Raw genomic sequence first — 16064 nt, 5'->3', positions numbered from 1 at the left:
GACCGCAGCTTGGCCAGAGGGCTTTTAAGCAGACCTCTGCGTCCCATCGAGAGCTCCCCTAGCTGCCCTGATATGTAGCAGGTGCTCTTCCTAGTGCTCTCCGTGAGAGATGTAGCTCATGCTGCGAGAACAATGTTCTGTGCTCCATACTGCAGCCAGTACTTGTATTCCCATTTCCTGTAAATAAGTTTGCCTTTCCGATGTTAATAAACCCCCTGTTCCGTTTACCCTACCTCGCAACCTCGCACTCTTCACGAAAGAAGCAACCCTCCTCGTCAAGACTGCTCGTACGACGTCGTGGGCCTACTTAGCCTCCGTGTGACGCCCCGGTAGCGTAGGCCAGCTACCCGTTTCGAGATGCGCCGGTGGCGTAGGCTAGAGAGCGACCCTCAGTTTGACGTGGGGCTCCGAGGCCACGAACCGCAGCTTCTACAGCGAACTTCCGAAGAATGCTGGGCTACAATCGCCCAGCTTCACTGTTTCAAGCGTTGCGCGGCCGAGTGCAAGGTTATTTAAATCAGCCGGTCCTCCCAGTGATTTAATCTTTCTAACATGCTTGCAAACTGACGATTTCTCGAGCCTAACGTTTTTCATCAATAATACTAATAATAACAATATATATTGTTTTGGGAAAACAGTAAATACTGTTTCTACATAGTCGTACATGTAAACAGAGGCATACAATTTCCGTCATATTTCACTAACCAGTACAACACGCAAATTGCTCGAGCGCATCATCCTTAAACACATTACTACCTAAGTCGAGAAAAAGAAAATTCTATGACCATTCCAGCATGGTTTCCGCGCAGGTCTTTCCGCAGTAACTCAATTAACCGAATGAATACACGAAGTATCACAAGCAATTGACAACCAAAAACAAATAGATCTCACTTTACTTGACTTTTCCAAAGCATAGGATCGAGTATCCCATGAAAAACTAACTATAAAAACTGAATCAATATTAGATAAAGGAACAATTAGTGACTGGATCAGTGCTTACCTAACAAACCGTACACAGTTTGTCGAAATTATATACCAAAAATCTGAAATAACCCAAGTTACATCAGGTGTGCCTCAAGGTAGGGTCCTGGCCCCAAATTTATTTCTTAATTTTTAATGATCTACCAGCATCTATTAAGACTAACATTAGGCTTTTTGCTGACGACTGCTTAGTATATAAAGAAATTAACTGTCCCAATGATCACATAATCCTCGAAAACGACCTAAAATCAGTATGACAATGGTGCGTGGAATGGCAAATGACATTAAATATAGGTAAAAAATCAGCTTTGCTAGAATAACCAGGAAAAACATTATATCAGAATTTTCTTACACACTCGGCAACATCCAACAAACCCTAGTTAAAGAACACAACTATCTCGCACTAATCATATCAGATGACCTAAGGTGAGAGGCACACGTAAATCATGTAACGTCATCTGCATGCGAACATTGCATCTGCATTACGACGGCTATTTTTCCTGAAAAGGTACCTCCATTCATCACCGCACCCAACAAAACTTCTTGCCTATAATACATTTGTTAGACCAGTACTTGAGTACGGTAACGTAGTCTGGTTCCCATCTACAAGTAACTTAATAAACTAGACAGCGTGCAAAGAAAAGCGGTAAGGTTTATTTTTAACAAATACCGCACATCCCCCACTGAACTAATCGAAAAAGCCGGAATGCTAACCCTTCAAAATCGCGCCAAACTCGCACGCCAGAAAATTATGTTTCAACTTTTTCACAATGCGCTTCGTATTGATAGCACCAAATACCTATCTAACCCAGAAACTAGACCCTCACGTCATAAACACCCCAATTTTCTTCAGGAATACCGGTTCAAAACAAACTGCTTTAAGTTTCCTTTTTTCCGCAGGCGATAAGGGAATGGAATAGTCTGCCTACTTATATAACTACTTGTCATCATCAAGATACATTCCTATTTATAGCTGACAACTACTTACGTGTTTCCCAAATATAAACTTTTTGTAGCGTTCTATCCTTACCGTTTGCTTTGTATAAAGACGTTGATTAAATCCTGTACCGCCTATTCATTCACTACGTGCGTTTTTATCTTGGCGCGCACTTTGTAACTCTCGTATTAATGCTTCATTCATTACACATGTTATACCCTATGTCTTTGTTAAATGATTTTACGCGCAACTACACCCTTTTGTAATAACTCACAATTCTTATTTGTGACATGTTCAACCTTTTTTACACCTGCGTAATATACCTATTATATGTATGCTGTTCCTGCTAAAATCCCCGTTGGGATTGCCGTATGTCTGAAATAAATAAAAATAAATAAAGTGCGACGGAGGTTTATTGTCGTCGATAACGTTGCAAGAACGCTACGTAACGGTAGGCACTGCAAGGGCTGTTCGTAGCGCGGGGCTCACTCGCGATCACGACACGGTACTTCGTCTTCCTCTTCAGTCGGCACATACACAGGGGCGGCCTCTGCTTCATTACAAATGCGACGAGGTTTATTGTCGTCGATAACGTTGCAACAACGCTACGTAACGGTAGGCACTGCAAGGGCTGTTCGTAGCGCGGGGCTCACTCGCGATCACGACACGGTACTTCCTCTTCTTTTTCACTCAGCACATACATAGGGGCGGCCTCTGTTTCATTACAAATGCGACGAGGTTTATTGTCGTCGATAACGTTGCAAGAACGCTACGTAACGGTAGGCACTGCAAGGGCTGTTCGTAGCGCGGGGCTCACTCGCGATCACGACACGGTACTTCCTCTTCCTCTTCAGTCGGCACATACACAGGGGCGGCCTCTGCTTCATTACAAATGCGACGAGGTTTATTGTCGTCGATAACGCTGCAAGAACGCTACGTAATGGTAGGCACTGCAAGGGCTGTTCGTAGCACGGTGCTCATTCGGCGATCAGGACACGGTACTTCGTCTTCCTCTTCAGTCGGCACATACACAGGGGCGGCCTCTGCTTCATTACAAATGCGACGAGGTTTATTGTCGTCGATAACGTTGCAAGAACGCTACGTAACGGTAGGCATTGCAAGGGCTGTTCGTAGCGCGGGGCTCACTCGCGATCACGACACGGTACTTCGTCTTCCTCTTCAGTCGGCACATACACAAGGGCGGCGTCTGCTTCATTACAAATGCGACGAGGTTTATTGTCGTCGATAACGTTGCAAGAATGCTACGTAATGGTAGGCACTGCAAGGGCTGTTCGTTGCGCGGGGCTCACTCGCGATCACGACACGGTACTTCGTCTTCCTCTTCAGTCGGCACATACACAGGGGTGGCCTCTGCTTCATTACAAATGCGACGAGGTTTATTGTCATCGATAACGTTGCAAGAACGCTACGTAACGGTAGGCACTGCAAGGGCTGTTCGTAGCGCGGGGCTCACTCGCGATCACGACACGGTACTTTGTCTTCCTCCTCAGTCGGCACATACACAGGGGCGGCCTCTGCTTCATTACAAATGCGACGAGGTTTATTGTCGATAACGTTGCAAGAACGCTACGTAACGGTAGGCAGTGCAAGGGCTGTTCGTAGCGCGGGGCTCACTCGCGATCACGACACGGTACTTCGTCTTCCTCTTCAGTCGGCACATACACAGGGGCGGCCTCTGCTTCATTACAAATGCGACGAGGTTTATTGTCGTCGATAACGTTGCAAGAACGCTACGTAACGGTAGGCACTGCAAGGGCTGTTCGTAGCGCGGGGCTCACTCGCGATCACGACACGGTACTTCGTCTTCCTCTTCAGTCGGCACATACACAGGGGCGGCCTCTGCTTCATTACAAATGCGACGAGGTTTATTGTCGTCGATAACGTTGCAAGAACGCTACGTAACGGTAGGCACTGCAAGGGCTGTTCGTAGCGCGGGGCTCACTCGCCATCACGACACGGTACTTCGTCTTCCTCTTCAGTCGGCACATACACAGGGGCGGCCTCTGCTTCATTACAAATGCGACGAGGTTTATTGTCGTCGATAACATTGCAAGAACGCTAAATAACAGTAGCACTGCAAGGGTTGTTCGTAGCGCGGGGCTCACTCGCGATCACGACACGGTACTTCGTCTTCCTCTTCAGTCGGCACATACACAGGGGCGGCCTCTGCTTCATTACAAAAGGATTAATACTGTAATGAGGAAAAAGAAACAGATGTACTTGATCGTGAACATATCCAAAAGATATTCGTTTCAAACATGGTTCATTTTACGCGTTAGTCACCGTATAGTTCTCAGAACCAATCTGTATCCAGCGAAATAAAGAAATAAAACAATCAAATAAACAAGGATTAAGCGACGCGTATGAAGTCACGTTGCAAGCGTAAATCCGCGAGAAAAGTCCATTTTAAGCGACGGTAACTATTTAGTGTGATTGAAGACCTCTCTGGTATACAGCACTACGACGCCAAACACTTTCTCAAAATCAGAGACGCAAAAATACAGCTTGAATGCTCGCGACGCCCGCCGGCTAAACGTACCTTTAATGAAAGTACGGTGTAGCGGTGAAATGAGCCCAGACTACCCCTGCTGCCACCTTAAGCAAAGCGGTGGTAACTCGAGAGCCGTCGCTTCATGCGCGGCGCATTGGCATAGCGGCGCTGTTTGGCCCAGTGTTGCCAGGTCGGACGAGGCGGCGTAGCCCAAAGCTAGAGAAATTGTAGCCCAAATATAGCCAGACACAAAAAAGAGCAAAAAATGTAGCCAAATATAGCCATTTTAAATTGCAGTTTTATTTGTACATACATTTATTTTCACTTTCGACTACAGCAATCGTTTTTTGCACAACCCGTCGTAACAAAATGTGCCTGACGGTCGATCCTTGACATCGCCGCATTGCTTGCACGCAGAACACTTTTTGGTTGGCCCCGGAACCTCTGAAGTACCAGTAAATCGCCACAGAGACCAAAAAAAGAAAGACGTAGCGAAATCGAAACAATTGGGCATGATGCTTTCGAATGTGATGCACAACCTGACATGAGATTTAGGCTATTGCTCAAGTAATTAGTAATATCATTTTCTCGAATTATGTACGAAATGGCAACCGAAATATTCACCAGTTTGCGCAAAACACACTTTGTGTCATCGTCCTATCTTGTTTTCTGTTTTTTTCTCAATTAGCTTGGCTCGGGTTAGTTGAGACACATGTATATAGTTTCCATTTACACCAACCTGGCCGCCATTTTAGGTCTCTAACACCCCAAGAACATCCATTAAAAATTGAGCTACGACAGATGCCAATCACTGTCTGACTCAGTGTAAGCGAAGCTTTAAAATATTACTGCGCAATACGACACATCAGTGTAGAAAGCGCGCAGCCGTTTCCGGGAACGAGCAGGTCCCCAACGTAACTAGCTCGAAATGGTAAAAGCCGCGACGGCGCACAAAGAGCAAAGGTAAACGACAAATTGATAACAGTTGCAGTGGTAATCCTGCGAAAATCGGTTACTGTCAAAAAGCAAACCATGTTCATGTGCTAATAATAATTGCTGGGATATTGCGTGCCAAAACTACGATATGATTATGAGTCATGCCGCTGTGGGGGACTCCGGATTAATTTTGACCACCTGGCGTTCCTTGACATGCACCTCAATATATGTTCCCGGGTGTTCCTACATTTCGCCTCCATCGAAATCTGGCCGCCGTGGCCTGCAATCGAACACGCGTCCTCGACCCAGCAGCGCGACACCTCACCTGCGAAGCTAACACGGTGGGTGATGTTCGTGTGACGTGGTGCAGTGATGTCATCGTGGCAAACATGTTTCTATATTAGCACAATGAGTAGCTGCATGTGCGACGTTACGGGCAAACTATCTCTACGTAAAAGCACCGGGGCCCACCTTTGAGCTCGGGGTCTTGCTCCCATTCCTTTTTATACTTCCGCGCCTACTTTGCCCACTTCCCCATCGTTTGACTCTCCTCTAGTGGCATCGGTTTCTGTTCTCATCGTGTCAACCGCTCTTATGAGAATTTTCAATATCATTCAGGTAGAGCACTGCATGCCTCTGCTTCCTTATAATGCTTCTCGTTGGACACGAGTTGGCAGATATTTTTTTCCGCCTATCTCACAAGATGCGTCCAATAACAAGCAGGAAGAGATGGCTGTAACGCTTACCGTGAGAAGCATGGAGCAGGTCAAAAGCAGTGCCCGGTGCGATACTTCGCCCAGAAGCCATGGTCATGAACACACTGGAGCGTGCCATATAGCCGTGCTTTTCTTCTTTCATTACGAACCTATTTTACTGCTCTCCCTTTCTTAGCATAGCCATGTTAGTACAGTGTGCTGTAACACTCTCTACTCCCAGGCTCATCCCGATGCCGAGGTATATCGCGTGTCCGATGACTGAAACCGATAACACGAAGATGAGACGAAGTTACTGGTGCAAATGTTAGCACGGTGTAACTATAAGTGCATCAAAGATCAAAGCCACCGGCTCAGACAACGGCGCAGAGAGAGGGGGACAGGGGGGGAGGGGATTTCGCGCACGCCCACACGCACAGCTGTGCTGCCGGCTCAGCCAGCTCAAAGATAGCCTTCGAGATTTCTTTCGACTCGATTTGCTTCTACTCTGGAGCGTGGATTAGGGCGCCACTTATATCCCAAACAAAGCCAGCTCGCAAATTTTCAGTAGCCGAAATATAGACACATAGCCAACTAGCCCAAGTCGACGCCAAAATGTTCTTCCTGTAGCCCAATTTGGCTATATATAGCCAAACCTGGCAACACTGGTTTGGCCACCTCTCCTATTGTACCACCGTGGTTTTGGGACGCCAATGAGAGCCGCGCGTGTCCCCGCGCCTCGGCGGTGGAGGGTGCAGGAGAAGGAAAAGGGAGGAGTACGGGGGAGGAGAAATACGTTACGCCAGCGAGGAATTTACCCATGCTTGATCCCTTCGTCGTTGGGCTTCGTAGGCATGTTAACGTAATTAAACGGCACTTCGAAGTAAGTATTTATTGCTTGTGACTATAAATACCACCGACTGCACACTTACCAAGCGAAATTACCGTACACTTTTTGTTTTCTCTAGAGCAAGTAGTTACATGCAATTAAGGAAAATTGCAAAAAATTGAAGTAAGCGCGCCTGCTCGTTCATACAGAAGCTCGCCTTGCTGCGGTACGCTTCGTCGTCCTTCGACTACCGTAGACCCCGAGCACAAACCGCTCCGGCGGGGTGAATGCCGGCGCTCGCGCAGCCACAACCGCATCCATCAATCGAACACATAGGCAATACGTGCACTAATGGCAGGAATCTTCGCAGTTGTTTTCTTTTCAGGGGTTCGAAGTCCGCCGTAGATGCAATGTATCGCGCCGTGCTTGAACTGGTGCTGCTTTGTGTGATCAGCCGTAAGAAACACGCGAATTCACCGGCGCCGATGGTAGTTTTGGAGCACTCGCACGAAGAATACCCGTGTGCATGCCATCAACTGGCTTATGATTGGCATAACACGACAGATCACTGGACTCGCGCAGTCTTCTTGACAGGACGACCGATTTGTCTCGGCGCCGCAGTAAAATTACTCCGTTGCCGAAGCACCCCAGAGAATTGCACCGGTCCGTAGAACGATGCCCTTGAATATGCGCAGCATCGTTAACGAATTAAAAGCTACGGAGACATGTGGGGAGTATCGGAAGAAGCTGACGAGGGGATGGACAGATCACAATGCAGCCATGTTTACGCACTAACTGCACTCGAGGACCGATTTAAGGTAGCTGAGGGGCTACCTTGAGATTCTCGAGTAAAACGCTTGAGCTTTCCTTCACTCAAAGCGCGTTTCGAGTGGAGGCCGATTTGTGAAATGAAAAACCGCTCTCAAGGAGCATTTCTAGTGGAGGGTCGAGTCGAGGCGCGTTTGTGAATACGGGGTTTAGTGTGGGCAAGGGACGCGTCACTGTGTTTCTTCACCTTGACTTGGTCATTATACGCAACTACTTCTTCAAGCTCACTAATGTTGGGAATACTGAGATGTCAACGTTGCTTTATATTAGTAGTGAACGAAGCAGTTCATTATTCCAAAACTGTTCGACACTCGATTTGGTTTCATTTGGGCACTCTTAAATTCGTAATCAAATTGGTCTGAAGAATTCACACAGAAACTCCTCCAGGAGTTGTCTAAGTATGCGCAAGCATTGTGCCACTTGCTCATCTCCACGCAGCCCGGAGTCATTATGATCCGGCCAGTGCAAATAACAGCGCTGCGGCGACACAAACTGGTGCGGACGGCGGCGCATTGAACACGCAACGGAAGTACTGGCGGCTCCATGTGCACTGATGACGTTCCGATCATTATAAGCCGTTATCGCTCCTTACCGTCTTGTCCATCCGTGCCGAACAATTAAAAAAATGTCACAGTTTCGCCCTAAGGGCGAAGCAATGAATGCGATAGCAACACAGCAATGTCATACGAAGTAAGGTGAGCGGCTTTGGTAGCAATATAAATTGTAGTAAACATGAGCTGATTAGTAAGCAGGTGTGCTGCGGCGTAAGTAGACCGACATGGAGACTCGATGACCACGAGAAGGCGCGTGTGAAACGGTGGTGTTGATGAGAAGCGCTTCCCGTGGGCAGCGCGTGCGAAGGGACACACCTGTTGTGCTGCACTGCCGATCCGGGCAGCATTGCATGTGTAGTGTGCGTTGGAAAATGTGGCCCGACTATTACTAACTGAATGAACAAGCGTGGTGTGAGCGCGCACAAACATGAATAGATCACACTGAATGACTGCAGACATCGACTGTGAAAACGCTGGCAGCGAGCGCATACGCCGCCGCGGGCGAAGGTAAGTGCGGTCTATCGCTTCAACGGAAACTGAGCGGGAATGCACAGCGCATACAAAGGTCAGAGCCGTGTGGAGATAAGAGACCATGCGGGCGAGCGACGAGCACGGTTGTTGGCAGAATAGAAGTGCCCCCCCCGCTCCCGCGCTCCCTCCGGCGCTGGCTTCCCGCTTCCTTGCTTGCGCGTGGGTGATTGAGTGCGTTCGCTCTCCGTGATAGTGCGCGTCCCCGCACGCTTCCGCTCGGGCATACGGCGCGCGGCGAAGATTTTATCTATAGGGAACCTCACGGCGACGACGACGGCGACGGCAGAAATCTGGTTGAAGTGTCCATATAATTGCTATCGCAATAAAAACATGATCAAAGGACACCGGTAGTGGCACAGATCAATCAAACGTACTCTGGCACGGCCGCGCGGGCCGTATCTGGAATGCGATCTGCGAAGTCGACAGTGAGTGTCGACTGCTGATAAGCCCACACGCCGTGTTTTCGCCGCTTTGGTTGCGTTGAAGCGCCAGGCAGCACGAAGGTAAAGTCGCAGTCTCTATTTTGAAAGCAATCGTCTTACTCGAGGGACGGAAGGACGGGCGAACAGTTTTCTCAAAGCATAGAAATGCTTACGCATTTAAATAACATTCACACAGCACATGTTAAGCAAACTATTTGCTATGATCTGTAAAGCAGGCGCCACATTTTCCAAACAAATCAGTTCATGTATAAAAGAATGCTTTTTGTCGACAGTTTAGATTATGTGGATTTATGCAAAACATATTGCAACATTTGCTTCTATACGACTGTGTATCGGTTCTGCAACTCTTGGTGTCTCATTTCCCTGGTGCTGGCGATATTACATCGCGCATGTGGCTCGAACCTTCTCGCTGTTTCTAAACAAACAGCTTCGTCTGTCACCAACTTACACGTACGCTCCGAGATTTTTGTGGCATGTCGTAGAAAGAACTTGATCGTCAGCGCAGCGCCTGGAAAACGGTGTGGTACCGGTATCATTAACGGACAGACGAGTGTGGTGTGGGCATCCGACGACCACGCTTGCTGCTCATTGCAGCCTCTTTGTTTAAAGGCACAAGTTTGGCTGGTAAAGTTGTAATGTTTACTTTCGCCATTTCACCTTCTTGCGTGGCCACTGCTTGCCTGCCTGCCTGCCTGCCGGCTTGCACCATCAAATTTACGTGACAATATTAGGACGTTCAGCAACAAGTCCGTATGTATGTCATTCGTGATATTTTCATCGCCTGTAGGAAGAAAGAAACACTTGAGGGGAGAGAAACAAACAAAAAAGACGGGAAGGAAGTTCTTTTCCTCCTCGACATGACTGACCAGTCCCAGATGGCTATCCTCATCCTGGGAGAGCACTCGACCCTCGGAAATCAATGAGATTCTAATGTCACTCCCTGTGGCACACATCAACCACATAAAAGCATAGCACCCGAGTCGCTGGGAAGGGGGCGTTACCGATGACTCGAAGTCTCTGAAATCAAGCCTCTCTCTCCCAAGTTTTTAACGCGACAGCGTTTAGTGCCCCATGTCGCAGAAAATCCGGCGTCGCCATTGGCGCCCGCGGCCGAGAAAATCATCCCCAACCACGTTTAGGTATGCCAGACCATTCTATCATTATAGTTGCTCATACCTTGTCTTGCATTCTTGGCAAAGCTATTCCTCGGAATTTTGAGAATGACAATCGGCAGACAAATGTCATCAAACAAAACACCCACAGCGCATGCCTTTTATGTTAAATATTCTCAGACCGAAATATTAAAAGTGCGAAACAAATAGGGCAACCTGAAAATGATGTCATTTCTTTGACGCGGTTGTGCACTATCTCTGGGATCGGCCCACGCAAGAGGCCGCGTTTCCAACAGATCGCTCGCCTACGTGCATAGCATTCGCCGTCAGTGTTTGCCAGTAACCATTACGGCTGCATAAGCTGCAGTCGTCGGGAACCATGAGTAGCAGTCAGGGATCTTTGGATGCTATTCAAAGATGAATGCTATACTATCGCGTTCCACTTTTAAAAGCGAATCTTAAGCGTCCTCCCAATTTTCTTCTTCCTGCCGACGCTGGATATTTCACAAATGTGTTGCTCCCAACTAGCACCTTTTTTCAAGCGAAGCTTGTATTGCCTCACTCGTGTCGGCAGCGGTGTTGGCATACGAAAAAACCCAAGCCGCGCTAAAATAAAAGTCACTCGTCGGGCTGCGGATTCGAATCACCGACCTCCGGGTTGCGAGACCACCACGCTAACTGATTCAGCCACTGTCGGGTTATCACACGCGTCCTTTAAAGCGGGATTTTATATGCATGAAGAAGCATGATCGCGAGCGGCCGCAGCTGGCGCACGCGATCACACCATACCCCCAGCTAATCACAGCAGTGGCGCACCGACGGGGGGGGGGGGGGGGGTTGGGGTTTGTAACACCCTCCCCCCAAGGCCGACTTAACCCGCCCCCCCCCCCTTTTTGTTTAACCCCTTTTCTGTCCTTGCGCATTTGCGTACTGCAACTAAGATGTCAGACGCGCAATCGTCTGCACACTCGCAAAAGGGCATTTTTTGAAAATTTCCTGTAAATGAATCGAAATTAGTACTGTTTAGATGGTATTGGCAAACTGTTAACCCCCTCCCCCCCTCCCGTGGCAGAGATACTGGAAGCGCTACTGAATCACAGGCATTCCAGAGGAGGGAAAGGGTGTGATGGTGTGTTGCTCGCTCGAGCCCGCCGTTTCCCGCCTCTTCAGGCTCGGCAGTCAGATGGGGAGGCCGCGTTTGGTTCGTTCTGCCGAAGAGCAGGCTGCGTTCAAGGAACAGCAGCGGCAGCGGGCCCGTGAACGTTTCAAACGCTCGAAAAACTAACCAACCCCTCCCCTAGTGTTGGACAAGCTTCGCGTGCACCCCTGTTCCCGGTAGGGGAGGGGTTTTAATTTTTTTTTGCTGTTCTTTGATTTACAAAGAGCACACATCTGACGCAGGCCCCGTGGCGAGCGGGTTGACGATCCGGTATGGCTGCCGGCCCATCGCCATCCTCGGTTCACTCATGTCCTCGTTCGGGCTATTCATCAGCATCTACGCGACGGGCATCAAGTTCCTCTACTTCTCTCTCGGATTCATCACCGGTATTACAAGTGTTTGCCCTTCTGTAGGGTTGCATGAGTCAGGCGCTGCTTGTTTTCACTAAATTCAACCGCTGCCTTTACGGCACTGCTTCAGTCGCCCAGCAAGCCACGTGAGCAACAGCGTATTCCATTTTATGATTTATTTTCGTTCGGCCGTAGCATTTTTGAGCTCTATTATGCCACGTACTAGAGCACTGCACAGGCCGATTTTTTCAGCCCGGGCCCGGCCCGGGCCCGTTTTTACGTTGGGCGGCCCGCCCGAGCCCGATCAAAACTTTTATGGTGAGACCCGGGCCCGGCCCGGGCCCGGAAATGATCTACGTTACCCGCCCGGCCCGGCCCGGCACCCCTTTACCTTAGGCCCGAGCCCGGCCCGAGCCCGGCGCGAAACCGGCCCGAACCCGGCCCGAGACCGAAAAATAATGTTTTTCAGAGTTGAGACACCCGAGAATAACTCGCTGCACGTTACATGCACACCACCAGAAAGCCCGAGCCCGGCCCGGGGCCGCGTCAAAAAACCCGAGCCCGGCCCGGGCCCGAGTAAAAAGCACACGCCGTGCCCGAGCCCGGCCCGAGCCCGTGAAAAAACTGTGCTACCCGGCCCGGCCCGGCCCACGGGCCGGGCCGGGCTCGGGCTTTCGGGTAAGCCCGAGCCCGTGCAGTGCTCTACCACGTACACACTAGCGGCAAAACGCGCGCGGCGCGCCGCCGGCGGCAAGACGCGCGCCGCGAAAGCAGCCGCAAAATAGGCTTTTCTTGCCGCGGCAGGGATCGCTCCTGGACCGATTTTTTGCGGTTTGCCGCGTGCCGCGGATGAAGGAGACCAATGAGAGCGGCCCGCTTCCGTGACGTGAGCGCGGGAAACTGGTGACATGCGGACCCGCCCGACCGCTCGTTTTGTACTCGCGTCCGCTGTTAGCAGGACACTCGTTTCGCACTATCATCTGCACGCATCAGCTCCCGGACCGAGCTGACAGATAGTTCGAGAAGGGGGAGAGAGTCTAGTCTGTCACGTGATTGCCGCAGCGGCGCGCCGCCGGTTCGTGTGGCCGCCCTGCCGCTGCTGCGTTTTGCCGCTAGTGTGTACGTGCCATTAGAGTTAAGACGTTTCAATGTTGGCGCCACAAGCACATGCAATGTTAGATTGCCACGCCGAAATGTTGTAGCCACATCCAGAATAAGATGCCTGCATTCATTGTGGGGAACGCCTGTTGCAATCACCTGCGTAGAGGCAATCCGCAATAAATTATGATAAATTTAACATTATAAATTTATCTTGAAATTGCATCGCTAACTACAGCAACGCCAAACAACACAGGCACTGATTATTAACTGGTGGGCTGAAAAGTATTACAACATTGCTATCAGTCACATAAGTGCGTCATCAAGGAAAGAATAGCCGGCCGGCAACGGTGACGAAGCGGGTGGCAGGAAAATGAATTGTCTATTTGATAAACAATAAAAAAAGAAACTAACCACGACAACACATAACTTTCGTAAAGAGCGAATAGCCAAAACGACAACATCAAAAATAATGTCACGAAATCGAGGCTCTCACGAAATCAAGCCTGGTCGGGGTAGGTGGCTGTAAATATCACAGCAGCCGTACTTGGCGCTTGATATATTATTTTGTTAAGTAAACGTGACAGTCGCAAGGAGATGGCTGTAAAGGTGCGCAAGTATCAATCATATCTAGCCATTGAGATATGCATTCTCCTAGCCACATAATTATACTGTTACTATGGGGTGCGTTTACTGAACAGTTTGAATTGATGAAAAGGGCCGCGCGATACCGAGGCGCTACCAAGACAAGTGCGCTTCGTTCTCCTATTCTTCGGTCCTTGCTGTAGCTTTTGCGTAACACTCCTCTCTTCTCAGACGACGCCCGCTGGGCGAGTAACTGTTACGTCCACTCGGAGTCACGTGGATGAGAGCGTTTCAGGCGAGCGACGTGAACAAGCTGCGTCTTCTTAGACCGGTAGCCATTGGACACGAGACGAGCAATCGAGTAGGTTACATCACTTAGGCGATCGGTGATGACGAAAGGTCCGGTGTAACGAGCCAGAAACTACTGGCACAGGCCGCACTTGCCAAGTGGTGTCCAAACCCATACAATGTCCCCTTTGTGGTTTGACACATTCTTACGTCGTGAATCGTAGCGGATCTTAAAGTGGTCCTGGGATGCCAATTTACGGAGCTGAGCTATGCGGCGTGCTTCCTCAGCGCGGCAGAGAGTCTGGACAATAGAAGAGTCCGTATGAGGAGTAAAAGGTAAAATGGTGTCAAGGAAGTTGCGGGGTGGTCTAACATAAAGAAGATAGACAGGGCTGTAGCCTGTAGTTTCATGCTTTGCGGTGTTGTAGGCGTATGTCATAAAAGGCAAGATGTGATCCCAATTTTTGAGCCTGGAATCCACATACATCGAAAGCATGTTGGTCAAAGTTCTGTTAGTGCGCTCGACGAGACCATTTGTCTGTGGGTGATACGGGGTCGCGCGGCGAAACTGGCAAGCACAGAGACGCAACGGCTCTTCGACAACGTCAGCCACGAACTGGCGACCGCGATTGCTCAAAATAACACGAGGGTGTCCCTGACGGAGTATAACGGAGGACAGGAGGAAGCTCGAAACATCAAGAGCCGTGGCCGTTGGCATTGCTGCGGTTTCAGCATAACGCGTCAAATAGTCGACGCAGACTATAATCCAACGGTTGTCGTTTGTTGAGCGCGGGAATGGGCCGAGAAGATCCACTCCAACCATTTCGAAAAGAGATGATGGTGGCGCTACAGGGTGAAGGAGTCCGACCGGAGCAGTATTATGACGCTTGAATTGCTGGCACTTGTTCCAGCTGTCCACATACTTTTCTATATCCCGTCGCATACTGGTCCAGTAGAATCTGCCCTGAATGCGGTGGTATGTTCTGGTGAAACCCAGGTGCCCAGTGGTCGAGTCGTCGCGTGTAGCACGGAGCACGTGGGTTCTCAATTTTTTATGGACCACTAAGAGGAGACGGGCACCATCAGCCGCATAATTCTTCTTGTAGAGCAGGCCATCTTGGATGACAAAGCAATTGTTACCTGTTGGCTGAGCAGCTGAGGCGAAGAGAGCATCCAGGCTGCGGTCGTCACTCTGCTCTTCACGGAAGGTGGCCAGGTCGTCGATGGCGGCCAGAAACTCATCGAAATTGTCGGCGTCACATTCACTTGTTTGTAGAGGGAGCCTCGAAAGACAACCGGCGTCCACATGATGTCGGCCACTCTTGTAACGGAGTGCAAAGTCAAATTACTGAAAACGTAGCGCCCATCGAGCAAGGCGGGCAGATGGGTCGCGGAGACCAACTAGCCAACATAGTGAATGGTGGTCAGTAACGATCAGGAAGCGGCGCCCGTAGAGATATGGCCTGAACTTCTGGACTGCAAAGACGACGGTGAGACACTCTTGCTCAGTGACGGTGTAATTTCGTTCGGCCTTGCTCAACGAACGGCTGGCGTATGCAATTGCATGCTCGTCGTCACCAAAGCGCTGCACGAGGATGGCACCGAGGCCGGTTCTACTCGCGTCGGTGTACAATTCTGTTGTGGCAGAGGGGTCAAAATGACGAAGTATGGGTCCGGAAGAGAGCAGGAACTTCAGTTGACGAAACGAGGAATCGCAATCTGCTGTTCAGGTGAAAGGGTTATCCTTGCACAGCAATGAAGTCTGGGGGTAGGCAGTATCGGCAAAGTTGGGCACAAAACGTCGAAAGTACGAGCAAAAACCCAAGAAGCTCCTCAGCTCCCGCTGTGACTGCGGTTGTTTGAAGCCCCCTAACTGCAGCGACCTTCTGTGGGTCTGGTAGCACTCCGCTCTAGTTCACTAGATGTCCAAGTACTAGCGCCTCTCGTTGGTCAAAGTGACATTTCTTTGAACTCCTTATGGGAGTTTGTGCGCGAGGCCGGCTTGACCGGCAGGTTATGAATGTGTAGTGTTTTCTTGTTTTTTTGTGTGTTTTTTTCCATGTGAACCCCGCCATTGACCCTTACCCCTGCTTAGGCCATTGAGCCATTCTTTTCATTAAAGTTCTCTCTCTCTCTCTCTCTCTTTGAATTGAGTGTAAGGGCAGCTTGGTCAAGGCACGTCAAAACAATGTCCAGTCGATCGTTGTGCTCTGCAAAAGTGCGGCCGAA

Source organism: Dermacentor silvarum, chromosome 2, assembly GCF_013339745.2.
Source record: "Dermacentor silvarum isolate Dsil-2018 chromosome 2, BIME_Dsil_1.4, whole genome shotgun sequence".
In the NCBI taxonomy this organism is placed as follows: Eukaryota; Metazoa; Arthropoda; class Arachnida; order Ixodida; family Ixodidae; genus Dermacentor; species Dermacentor silvarum.
This window is presented reverse-complemented; position numbering follows the sequence as displayed.